General features: G+C 34.4%; 1 pseudogene; it reads left to right on the forward strand.

Moving 5' to 3' along the window:
* Positions 1–792, forward strand: part of LOC114074762 — a 1300-nt pseudogene extending 508 nt beyond the window's left edge.
* The last annotated feature ends 9100 nt before the right edge of the window (positions 793–9892 follow it).

The raw sequence follows: 9892 nt of genomic DNA on the forward strand, positions 1-9892 counted from the left end.
TATATATATATATATAAGGATGTGTATTACTTTGATACCACGTAAAAATTGAATAATTGCCCTTAACAGAAGGAGATAGCTAATGAGGTAAGAAATTTACAAGACCTACAACTCATTCTATCTGTTAACATTGGCGTGTATTTTGTATTGGCTTCTGCGTGTTCAGTCCAAGATATATCTAAAACTAATTATGTATGTCCCCGATCTGTCTGTATGAAACTGAATTCAAATTTCTTTTGAACATAGAGGACTCCAGTAGTATTTGTCGAAAGACATTGAAAGAACATGTTAAGCCCCGTGTTTGTTGAGGATCCCCATGGGAAAACGTGGGAGGTTGAAGTGAAAAATTTTCAAGGTCAAATTTGGCTAGCCAAAGGATGGAACAATATTTGTGGCTATTACTCAATAACCGTCAGGAGCTTATTAGTCTTCACATATGACCCGCGCTCTCAATTTGTTGTCGCTATATATGATCAAAGTACAACAGAGATTGAATATCCAATAGATCAAGAGATTGAATCATTTGAAGAAGATGAACATATCCTAGTCCTCCAAGCTAGTGCTAATGTAATCGAGGAATAAAAGGAAGATATTCCAGTCCTCCGAGCTAATGCTAATTTAATCGAGGAAGAAGAGGAACATATTCCACTTAACCTTCAAGCTAATGCTAATGTGATCGAGGAAGATATTCCAGTTAACCTTCAAGCTAATGCTAATGTAATCGAGGAAGATATTCCAGTTAAACTTCAAGCTAATGCTAATGTAATTGAGGAAGGTAAGTATACATCTTAACTGTTTTATTAGCTATTAAGTGAATGTATTTAGTAGTAATACATTTAATTTAGATATATATTTCAAGAAATAAATAAAGTCTATGAGGAGCACGACCAACAACCCAACATTGGTACCGGTAAACTAACTAGGGATTATATCAGTCCCAATTTACAGGATTTTGGTATTGAAATAACACTGATCTTTGGTACAAAATACTTCCAATCAAATACGAGATAGGTTTAACCTCAAAATCTATAATAGGATATCTCAATTAATTCCTTGAACAAAACAATGGCTTAAAGAATTCATTTTTATATCTTACTCTAATGAATTGCCACCGTCTTTACGAATTTGGTTATTTCACCATGAAATATTTTTTCAGTTGTAGAGTTCAAGTAATTACTGGTGGTTAGCTTTTTCACTTCCTGTACCACCAACATGTTGGAAAGATTGAATATCAATCTCATCCGGACAAACTACAAAAACTCATGCTTTAGGATCAAAATCTTTCTAAAAAATGTCATGTCTCTCTTTGCTACCCTCTAAAAAATGAATCTTTGACCTTTTCATGGTAGAGGCTAGATAATGATGCACAAAATGTGCAAGATCTACACCTTCTTCTTTCAATCAATGTGGGACAATTAAAATATGTCGAATAAAAATATTTTGTCCATTTCCAAGTTGCAAGTATGTAGTAACGCCTATGTCTTCATTCCTTTATTGTCGAAGGCGCCTTTAAGCCATAAAACCACGACTCATGTAAGGAGGACAAATAGATGATGATATTCCAGTTGGATTTTAACCTAATGCAATCGAGTTAGAAGAGTAAAACATCTCATCTAATTTATTAGCTATGAACATAATGAAATCTGTCATCTCGTTTCATTAGAATTTGGCAGTAATACGAGTAATAACTCCCTTGTCTTAATTCATGGGATAAAATTTGACTCACTTAATTATTAGAAATATCAAAGATCATTATTGAAATAAGTGATTACAAACATGAGTGTCAAAATATTTATATAACAACAAGACTTTTAAAATATGTGATATATATATATATATATATGTGTGTGTGTGTGTGTGTGTGTGTGTGTATATATTGGCTTGATATGAAGATAGGATTTTAGATTGGATTAGTAGCTTTGGTCATCAGGGAAAGATATCCTTTCTAGTTCAAATAAGATTTATTGTTGTGATCTGCCTCTCTTAAATACTTTTCATTTCTTTGAAAGGTTGCCTCTCTAAAATACTTTTCATTACTTTGAAAGTTGGAATTTGTTAAACTTTCCCATTAACTCATGTTGTGTGAACTCATGTTTCAAATTAAGTTTCTTCTCATTTCCTATATGTTGAAATGTATTAGGATAGCTAAATGTGTGTTTAGTATCTTGATTCCCTTAGAGTGTTAACTGAACTCTTTCTGAAGATTGTCAAAATTTCCCATGTGTTAACCAAATAATTATGTTTTCCTTCACCCTTATGTCTTTCTTTTGCCAATTGAGAATTTTCAACTCTAGAGATATAGCTCTTAAGGTTTATGGAAAATGTTTAACTGTCCCTTCCCTATCCATTTTTTTTTGTTTCTCTCAAGTTTGTGGCTTAAAATTATGTTTATGTTGTTTCTTAGTTTGAGTATGAAGAGTTGCTTTAGCATGGAGAGTTGTCCTCTGTGTTCTTGGTTATTTCCTCTTTTTGTTAGGCAGATTTAAGTTGCATTATTAAATGTCGCTTGAGTTTGTTTGTATTCTCTCATATATTGGCTTGATATGACGATGGGATTTTAGATTGGATTAGTAGCTTTGGTCATCAGGGAAAGATATCCTTTCTAGTTCAAATAAGATTTATTGTTGTGATCTGCCTCTCTTAAATACTTTTCATTTCTTTGAAAGATTGCCTCTCTAAAATACTTTTCATTACTTTGAAAGTTGGAATTTGTTAAACTTTCCCATTAACTCATGTTGGTTGAACTCATGTTTCAAATTAAGTTTCTTCTCATTTCCTATATGTTGAAATGTATTAGGATAGCTAAATGTGTGTTTAGTATCTTGATTCCCTTAGAGTGTTAACTGAACTCTTTCTGAAGATTGTCAAAATTTCCCATGTGTTAACCAAATAATTATGTTTTCCTTCACCCTTATGTCTTTCTTTTGCCAATTGAGAATTTTCAACTCTAGAGATATAGCTCTTAAGGTTTATGGAAAATGTTTAACTGTCCCTTCCCTATCCATTTTTTTTGTTTCTCTCAAGTTTGTGGCATAAAATTATGTTTATGTTGTTTCTTAGTTTGAGTATGAAGAGTTGCTTTAGGATGGAGAGTTGTCCTCTGTGTTCCTGGTTATTTCCTCTTTTTGTTAGGCAGATTTAAGTTGCATTATTAAATGTCGCTTGAGTTTGTTTGTATGCTAAATTAGTATTAACCCTCTAATAAATTAGTTACTAATTCTGTCACGACCCAATAATGGACGTGATGGCACTCGTCTTATCCCACCAAGACAAGTCAGCCTAAAACTCAACCATTACAAATAAAAGCAGAAATTTCATAATCAATTCAAAAACATCCCCAAATTTTGGATGTCACGTGTAAAAGTCTCTAAAGTATTATAATTGATTCAAAAGAAAACAATAGTCTGAAATGAACTTATTCCAGAATAGAACAAGATCATAACTAAGGAGAAAGAAAGTCTGCTGAGACGAGAAACAACTACCTCACAAATCTCCAAGAAGCCTCGAAAAAGAAGATAATGACAAGTACCAGAAAAATCCAGGCTCGTAACCACAAAAATTTGTAGAAGCAATGGGTGAGTACCAAACCACACGGTACTCAACAAGCAAACCTCTAAACACAAGTTAAGGGGATGAAATACGGATACTTCTACCACCCCAACCGAACCTCCACAACTACAACCTGCATAAAAATCAACCCAACCTAACAACTCACAGTTTACATAACACATAACTCAACAACAACACTTAGACAAATTAAATATTCTCAACAACAACACTTTGACATATTACATATCCTCAACAACAACACTCTAACAATTTCATATCCTCAACAACAAGTTCAGTGTTCATTAATCACAAGTTTCACAGAAAGACATTCACAAGATCAACAAAGCACAATATCAAGTTCACTAACGATAAGTATGTGAAATGTCATGGAATACACTGTCAAGTATAATGATGCATATTTGATCTAGTGATACACACCCGCTGTCACAGTGATCAAGGATTTCTCAAAGTTTTAAAATGAGGTATATGATAGGTTGAATGGTAATTAAAACTTGGTATGTGAGAAATTGTGTGGAGTTGAATTTGGGTGTGATTTAATAGTGTTTTACCTTGGTGAAAAGGTACTATTAAATTTAAAATTTGTGCTATCAGCCTTTTGTGAGACTCGTGTTTCTCATTAAATGCTTATTTGGAAAGAGAGAGCGTCATAGTTTGGAAAGGTTGGAGGTGATAATGTGTTTGTTAATAGACTTTGATACCAGTGACGGTTTGAGAGTAAGGTAAATGACTAGTGAGGTTATGATGTCTTGTTAGTATTAAAAGTGTTGATATTAGCGGAGTACTCTGAGAAATATATGGATTTGATGAATCTAGTATTTATAATATTGTAATGGGGGTCAGACTGGTTGATTGTTGGTAGCTAAAAATTGAGAGATGGAGTAAGATGAATGGATTTTTATATATATGTGCACTATGAAAGGAGTATCTTGTGTTATTCGACTTTGATTTTGTATACTATTATGTGACCACCTTCTTCAGACTGAACATTATTTGGAGTATGATTCATTGTTTGTGCTACGCGTGTTTCTACATCTATGAGTGAATTCTTAGTGGTGAATCGAATTTACCGATCCTCTTATTTCCTCTCGATATGATAGGATTCTTGGACAGACCTGATCATTTTCTTCTTTGGGTTAGATAATTTTGATTCTCCCATGATGAGTAGTACTGTCTAAAGATAAGAGTTTTATAACTTAAGCTCGTAAAATATTTTGTGTTGTGAAAAGGGAATCATGATAAGATAAGCGATGATATGTGCATTATGAATGTCTGGTTGTTGATTTAGGCTCACTTCTAGTTGTAATCAGTATAGATTCAAAAGATTTTCTTGGTTATGTGAGAAATGATTCCTCATGATGGTTGTTAAGGTCCAATGAGTTTCAGTTTAGAATGGTTTCATGGGTGAGTATGTGGCTTGATATTAACTCCCGATTTGTAGATCTTCCAAAGTTTTATTCGAAAGTTCAGTTCTTAGCCTTTATCTTGATAAAATAAAATCTTGTGAAGGTACTCACTTGGAGAGATCCTAGTAAGTCATAATTCAAGCTTTCGGTAATGTCGATTATCCTTATTCTTCTTCTTCCTTATGTTCGAGGACAAACATGATTTTTAGTGGTGAATAATGTAATGACCCGAAATGTAACTTTTAAAAATTTAAAACAATTCAATAACTATAATTACTTACTTGGAATTAAATACTTTCTTTTAATTTAATTGATGGTTACTGAGTTAAGTTTATAATTTATTTTTACCCAAATATTAAAATAAGTTATTAGGATTTGTCACTTTTAGTACCTAATTGATTTAAAAAAGAAAGGGAGGTAGAAACTTGCCTAAGCAGATGAACACGAAAGAAAGAGAACGTCTGCACTTCATGTTTCGAAAAGGTATGCTTTTAAACATTGAAGAGAGTATATGTTTAGAGGTTGAATTTTATTAATAATTATTATTATATGTTAGTGGATTAATGCAAGACTTTGGGTGAGGTGGAATATGATATTAAAGGCTAAGGTGTTCAGTGGGTAATTTTGTTTGCAGTTGATAGTAATAATTTTATTTGCAGTGATAACGAGTGAAGTGATTATTTCGTTTGCACTTGGTGGTGCCCAGTGATGAGCTGGTGATTTTTGTAACATGATATTCTCGAGGAAATTTATTTTATTTACGGATTCACTTATAATTATTAAATTATAATTCAAGTTTTGATGTATTGAGATAGGTAATTAAATATTAAGGGTATTGTATTATATAAATACCATTAGAGTTATGGTATTGGAGAATGAAAAGATAACCCTAGAATTGAAATTTGAAAGTATGAGGGTTGACATGATAATTAACATCAAAATTTAGGACCTTGATTTTAGGTTTTGTGTAAGTTTTGGGTCTAGGCTAGACCTATAGAAATATGATTGTTGTTAGTTTTAAATTAAAAACTTATTGTGATTATGTATGTCATAGATTGCTTTGAGTTGGAAGTTCAACAAATGGAAAAGGCTCAACTCCCCGAGAAAATTCTTATTGTATTCAGGCAAGTGTATTGATAGAACGTAAGCTTTCACTTAACAAGTAATGGACCAGGTCCCTTACTTCAACTCAGAAAATTACCAGAAAGTTGAATGCAGTAAAATCAACACAATGATTTTACGTGGAAACCTCCTTTGACAAGGTTCTTAATTTCTTAAGAGAATATTTGTCCAAGTCAATTTTCATGTCAAGAAGTGTTACCTGATTGTTCTCTTCATCATTTTCTGTGTGTGCCATGAGAGCAAACATTTCATTGAAGACAGTTTCCTCCTCATGCACAGCAACCATAGACACATCTTTTGACTCATCAGGATCTTCTGAATCACTTGAAGAATCCCCCCATGCAGCAAGAGCCCTTTTTACAACCATATCAGCAGCAGCTTTACGATCTCTGTTTCCAAGTACCAGGTCCCTTCTGTTTTCTTTGTCACCCCTGAGCTTTTGATGTTCCTTGTTTTCAGTCTTGAGCAAAGGACACTCTCTGATGAAGTGCCCAGATTTTCCACACTTGTAGCAAGTATCACCTTGAGCAGTATTTCGAGTCCCATTAGTTCCCTTTTTATACATTTTGTTTTTTCTCACAACCTTTTGGAATCTACTGATGAGATATGCCATATCATCATCATCACTTGAATCTTCTTCTGATTTATACTTTAACATCAGAGACTTGTCCTTCTTGACTTCCTTTTTTGACAAATCATAGCTTCGATTCATCTCATGTGTTTTAAGATTTCCAATCAACGCATCCATGGTCAGCACTTTCAAGTCCTTGGCTTCTGTAATGGCATCAACTTTGCTCTCCCAAGACTTTGGAAGAATTCGAAGCACTTTTCTGACTTGTTTGGTCATGCTTATGGGTTCACCCAGACTTTTCAGCTCATTTGTAATGGAAGAGAACTTGGTGAACATCTCATGTATTGTTTCACCTTCCTTCATTTTGAAGTTTTCATATCGTGAAGTGAGCATGTCAATCTTGGATTCTTTGACTTGTTCAGTTCCTTCATGAGCCGTCAACAAGCTATCCCAAATCTCTTTAGCAGACTCACAGGCTGACACTCTGTTGTACTCATCAGGTCCTATCCCACAGACCAGAAGAGTTTTAGCTCTGAAACCCTTTTCAATCTTTTTCCTGTCAGCTTCATCATATTTCTGCCTGGGCTTTGGAACAGTAATGGTCTTTTCTCCATCTTTTTCTTCCATCATGGGAACAAAGGGTCCATCTAATATAATATCCCATAACTCGCTATCTTCAGCCATGAGATAGTCATGCATTCTAACTTTCCACCAACTGTAGAAGTGTCCATTGAAACGAGGAGGTCTGTGTGATGACTGACCTTCTTCGAGGTTAAGTGGAGCTGCCATTCTTAGAACAAAATCACTTCCTTGGTGTTAACCAAATAGGTAGTGCCTGCTCTGATACCACTTGATAGAATGTAAGCTTTCACTTAACAAGTAATGGACCAGGTCCCTTACTTCAACTCAGAAAATTACCAGAAAGTTGAATGCAGTAAAATCAACACAATGATTTTACGTGGAAACCTCCTTGCTTAAGGGAGTAAAACCACGACCTGTCTCACAGGATTTTCAATCGTTTTCACTAATCTTCAAAAGCAAAAGCGAAACACGATTACACCAAATGTAAGAAAGAGTTATCAATCTTACCGTTAAGCAATAGACCTCTATTGCTCAACAAGCCAAAGTAGAAAAACAATCTACCCACTAAGCAATCCCACCTGGACAACCTAGACTTTTAACTCAACACACCAATTCCTTTATAGATTTAGGAGTGGTTTACAATTTAAGAACAAGAGAATAAATTCCTAAAACAACTAGACGAAAAGCTCCAGATGTTGCTGTTGTTCGAGGAATGATTCTGCCTTTTGCCTTTTTGTTAGCCTTTGCAAGAGTTCTTGAAAAGTGTTTATCAAGTTGCAAAAACTACCAAAAAGTGTTTAGGAAAGTGTCTTTTGTATTGACAAGTCCCTTTCCTAAACATCTTGCCATTGGTTGGAAAGGTCACACTTTCTGACGCCATCGGGAAGTGTGCACCTACTTTCTGTACTATCTCCAGCTGGCAGTCGACTGGCTCACTCTCAAGAGAGCCTGGTACCTCTACTAGGTCCCTGGGTTTGTTTCATCTGCAATACTTCAAACAAGACACCTGCAATACTCAAGTAGAAAACCCGGTACCTTTATGAGGTCCCTAAGTTTGTCAAATCATCAAAACTACAAATAACATGTATTCCTAAACTCTTGTTAAGTGTATGAAATGCGTGTATTTCCTTGTGGTATATGTTTGTGAGTAACGGGGTTTTGTGATGGATTGATATGTCCACCTTGATTAATTGTAATGATGAAAACAAAGGGTAATAAAAGGCAATGTGAATAATTGCTTGTGTGTGATGTGTTGATAATGGAGAATTATTTGAAAGGCTTGTCGAATCATTATTGATGTTGTGAATTGTGCAATGTTAGAAGATGGTTATCTCCTCGTTATTTTTGTGAACATGTCATTTTCATTGTTTGCATTGTTCTGATACATAGCTGTGACAAGTGTTATTTGCATTGAGAAAGAATGAGAAATTAAAGAGGATGTACCATTTCGAGGGTCGTATTGCACGCTGCGATGGATACTATATTTCGAGGAACGTATCGTGCGCTGCGATGGTTACTATTATCGAGGGTCGTGTCCTGCGCCGCGACAGATGCATAGACGGATATGTCCCCCATGGATCCCGGACTGAGAGACATCGGCTGTGTATCACTAGATCAGACATGCATCATTATACTTGATATCGCATTCCATGACATTGCACATGCTTATCAACATCAACAACGATTGGACAAGCCTTTCAAATAATTCTCCATTATCAACACATCACACACAAACAATTATTCACATTGCCTATTATCACCCTTTATTTCATCATTAGGATTAATCAAGGTGGACAGGTCAACCCATCACCAAACCCCGTTACTCACAAACATATACCACAAGGAAATACACGCATTCCATACACTTAACAAGAGTTTAGAAATACACTTGCCTGAATCCAATAAGAATTTACTCCGGGACTTGAGCCTTTCCCATTTGTTGAACTTCCAACTCAAAGCAATCTATTCACACACATAATCACAATAAGTTTTTAAAACTAACAACAACCATATTTCTATAGGTCTAGCCTAGACCCAAAAACTTACACAAAATCTAAAATCAAGTTCCTAAATTTTGATGTCAATTGTCGTGTCAACCCTCATACTTCCAAATTTCAAGTCTAGGATTATGTTTTCATTTTCCAATACCATAAATCTCATGGTATTTATATAATATAATACCTTAATATTTAATTACATATCTCAATACATCAAAACTTGAATGATAGTTTGATAATTATAAGAGAATCCGTAAATAAATTAAATTTCCTTGAGAATATTATGTTACAAAAATCACCAGCTCATTTACTGGGCACCAGCAAGTGCAAACGAAATTATCACTTCACTCATTATCACTGCAAACAAAATTATCACTACCAACTACAAACAAAATTACCCACTGAACACCTTAGCCTTTAATATCATATTCCACCTTACCCAAAGTCTTGCATTAACCCACTAACATATAATAATAATAAATTAATAAACTGTAACCTCTAAACAGTATATTCAATTCAATGTTTAAAAGCATACCTTTTCGAAACATGAAGTGCAGACATTCTCTTTCTTTCGTGTTCATCCGCTTAGGTAAGTTTCTACCTCCCTTTATTTTCTAAATAAATTAGGTACTAAAAGTGATAAACAC

This window comes from Solanum pennellii, chromosome 11 (genome assembly GCF_001406875.1).
Source record: "Solanum pennellii chromosome 11, SPENNV200".
In the NCBI taxonomy this organism is placed as follows: Eukaryota; Viridiplantae; Streptophyta; class Magnoliopsida; order Solanales; family Solanaceae; genus Solanum; species Solanum pennellii.